The sequence below is a fragment of the Phocoena sinus genome, chromosome 1 (genome assembly GCF_008692025.1).
Source record: "Phocoena sinus isolate mPhoSin1 chromosome 1, mPhoSin1.pri, whole genome shotgun sequence".
NCBI classification, from domain to species: domain Eukaryota; kingdom Metazoa; phylum Chordata; class Mammalia; order Artiodactyla; family Phocoenidae; genus Phocoena; species Phocoena sinus.
Window position 1 is genome coordinate 128123830 of NC_045763.1, and position 4338 is coordinate 128128167.

Sequence of the window (4338 nt, forward strand, 5' to 3'; positions counted from 1 at the left end):
ACATCATACTTCTGGCAATTAGCCAACACTGAACTTCAAACTCAGGTCTCTGACTCGCAGCCACCCCACTGTCCCATGAAAAGCCTCAGGGATGTTTACTTCTCAGAGAAGGCTGGCTGCATCCGGCCCACACTGAGTAACAGTGGTGACCTGGGGAGAGAATTTCTATTTGTTGTACATTTGATAGAAAGTCATTTTGAGGAAGGACTCTCTGACCCAGGATATTAGCTCCCAGAAGATATTTGCTCAATTATTTTTTTTAATTAAAAAGACATAAGGTGATTAATTAATTCATTTTACCTAACAGGAAATCAATCCTCTGCCAGATATTTATGCAATTGCTAGTACAGTCCAAGCATGAAGCTAGGAGCTATGAGAAAATGAGAGACAAGTCAAAGAAAATGACCTATTGTGGGGAAACATGTCGGTCATACGATCCAGTGAATCAACACTGTAATGCAGTCCCCTCATGTGGGGAACATGCTATTCTCTGTAGGAGGCAAAAGAATAGCAAGCCCTCTGTGGAGTCAAGCTGTCATGATGCCTCTATGGACCATCTCTGGCCCTTATAAGGGCCCTCTCAGTTTCCTCCTTTTCCAGTGCACTTCCACCACTCCTCTGCCCACTGGAGTTCTTTTCATCCTTCAAACCCTGGAGCAAAGACTTCCCTGGTGGTGCAGTGGTTAAGAATCTGCCTGGCCAGAACACTCTATGACATAAATCACAGCAGGATCCTTTTTGACCCACCTCCTAGAGAAATGGAAATAAAAACAAAAATAAACAAATGGAACCTAATGAAACTTAAAAGCTTTCGCACAGCAAAGGAAACCATAAACAAGATGAAAGACAACCTCAGAATGGGAGAAAATATTTGCAAATGAAGCAACTGACAAAGGATTAATCTCCAAAATTTACAAGCAGCTCATGCAGCTCAATATCAAAAAAACAAACAACCCAATCCAAAAATGGGCAGAAGACCTAAATAGACATTTCTCCAAAGAAGATATACAGATTGCCAACAAACACATGAAAAAATGCTCAACATCATTAATCATTAGAGAAATGCAAATCAAAACTACAATGAGATATGATCTAACACTGGTCAGAATGGCCATCAGCAAAAAATCTACAAACAATAAATGCTGTAGAGGGTGTGGAGAAAAGGGAACCCTCTTGCACTGTTGGTGGGAATGTAAATTGATACAGCCACTACGGAGAACAGTATGGAGGTTCCTTAAAAAACTAAAAATAGAACTACCATATGACCCAGCAATCCCACTACTGGGCATATACCCTGAGAAAACCATAATTCAAAAAGAGTCATGTACCACAATGTTCATTGCAGCTCTGTTTACAATAACCAGGACATGGAAACAACCTAAGTGTCCCTCGACAGATGAATGGATAAAGAAGATGTGGCACATATATACAATGGAATATTACTCAACCATAAAAAGAAACAAAATTGAGTTATCTGCAGTGAGGTGGATGGACCTAGAGTCTGTCATACAGAGTGATGTAAGTCAGAAAGAGAAAAACAAATACCGTATACTAACACATATATATGGAATCTATAAAAAAAAAAAGTGGTCATGAAGAACCTAGGGGCAGGACGGATATAAAGACGCAGACCTATTACAGAATGGACTTGAGGATATGGGGAGGGGGAAGGGTAAGCTGGGACAAAATGAGACAGTGGCACGGACATATTTACACTACCAAACGTAAAATAGATAGCTAGTGGGAAGCAGCCGCACAGCACAGGGAGATCAGCTCGGTGCTTTGTGACCACCTAGAGGGGTGGGATAGGGAGGGTGGGAGGGAGGGAGATGCAAGAGAGAAGAGATATGGGGATATGTGTATATGTATAACTGATTCACTTTGTTATACAGCAGAAACTAACACACCATTGTAAGCAATTATACTCCAATAAAGATGTTTTAAAAAAAAAAAAGAGCAGCCACCTCTCGCCGCAACTAGAGAAAGCCCACACGCAGCAACAAAGACCCAATGCAGCCAAAAATAAAATAATTAATTAATTTAAAATAAATAAATAAATAAAATGAGTGATTTAAAAAAAAAAAAAAAAACCTGGAGCAAATAGTATACCTCTGTGTTGCCTTCCTACCATCCCAATGTCAGAATTAGCACCTCTTTCTTCATGCTCTTACTGCAAAGTGTACATGAGACATATCTCTGTGTTAGCACTTGACACAGAATATTGTTATCTATTTTCAAATCTTACTTCCCCACTCAAATGATAGCTACCATAAAGAAGGCATCATGCCTAATTCATCTTTTGTTCCCTTGTTACCTTGCCTAGGGCTTAGCAACATAGAAGCCCTTCATTAGGTGTTTGAAGGCTAATTAACCAGAAGATGAATCACAGAATATGGTTTGATAAGACCCTATAGGGCATTTGATTCCCCTTTCTATATAATCTGTTAATTTCCTACTTACAAAATCTCCAAAAAAAATCATCATACAGACTCTGCCTGTAAATATCAGAGCTTGAAATGCTGGAAAGTGCTTAAATTGACCTAAAATTTGCCTGAATATAACATCTTCGATTCCATGATTGGCCATAATTCTAATCTTTCTGTCCATGATGATTCTTCAAATGTTTAAAGGCAAATATATACGGTACTGCATCAGGCCTTTGGAGTAAGAGTCAGTACAGATATCCTCTTTTACAAAGGAGCCCAAGGCAATTCTACCAGGATCCAGAGCATAACTTCTCACAAAGGGAGGCTACTAGCTTTTCCCTAGTAAGTAAGATCCAGTTGCCACAGGGAAGCACCTGACTCTATAATACCTTTACATGACACCTGAAAAAAATGAACCTTTTCATTTCATTCAAGAAATATTTATGGGTGTTGAGCATCAGTTACATTATGTTCCAAGTGCAGCCCTAGACACTGGGGCCACAGCAGAGAACAAAGCAGATGAAGTCTCTATAGTCGAACTACTTCTCTGTTTCCCAATCCTGAAAATCAAAAGATGTATATTCAGTTTTGTGGAGACAGCTCATCTGTGAAACAAGAAAATGCAAATGTTCAGGGAAAAAATGTCTTTGGGGTAGCTTTTGCATCTACTCTGTGACCCATGTGGTTTAAAAACTTACTAACTTGGGGAGAGAAAATTTTTCACAAAAAAAATATTTGAGAACAACACCTAAAATCACATGGTATAGTGTTAAAGGTGTACATATTGACCTAAGTGCTACAGGAATTAAAAGATCAGAGGCTCATTGATGGGAAAGGCAGAAGAGGAAGCCAATTTGGGGAAATGTTTTTATAGTTAACAATAGCTTCTATTTATTGAGCATTTTCTAAGTGCCAGGAGCACTGCTAAGCCAACTGTCATGTGTTGATTCACTTGATTCTCACAAAACACTGCAAGGAAACTCCTACTATTTTCTCCATTTTTATAATGCACAGAGGAGTTAAATAACTTGCCCAAGATCACAGAGAGGTAACTGACAGAACTGAGCTTTAACCTAGGGAATCTGGTCCAGAGTCTGGTCGCTTAACCAATACACTCTATTGCCTCTCAGCATTCTCACAAATTCATGTTAACTCATGGCCAGGAGCAGACAATCCTCCCTCAATGATGACACAATGGCTTCCTAGAAGTGAATCAGGATCCGATGGAGAGAGGAGGGATGATTCTCCATGCCTACGTTTCCACCACACACCCTCTCTCTTCCACCGGTGACCAGGCACTGGCAGCAGGTAGAAGGATGGACAGCACAGCCGGAGCCCTGGCAGGATGCTAGGGGCTGGGACTGGCCCGGGCAGTGCTGCAGCAGCACCTGTGGTGGTCGTGGTGTCTTCGTTCCTCATCCCAACTCCGCTCCACCAGCTGCTGTGAGGCCTTGTGTCACGACACTACACCGATCTGAGCTTCAGCTTCATATGTTTATGAAACACCATGTTTGACAAGGTGATCATTTCCTGGTCTGCTGCTCTGTTCCACTCTACGGGGAGTGGAGGGAGGCTAGAGGTAGCAGCACAGTCCCGAATGCAAAACTCCATCCACTAAAGGATCCGATTTCAGCCACTCTGCCAAAAGCTACAGTCTTGACAACAGTCGTACTATAATTTAGAACCAGCTCCGAGGGAGGGGGTGGGAACATACCAAGCACAGGGTTAAACCAGTGACCTGAACACTTCTCTTCTCACATTCACAACACCAGAAACCAGCTACAGAGGATTCGAATGGAGCAAATCCCTTAATCTTTCAAATTCTTTTTCTTGATTTGCTAGAGCAGCCAAGGATGGGGTGGGGCTTTCACTTGTGAATAAAAGGTTCTGCTTCATTGTCCCCACGCGGGAG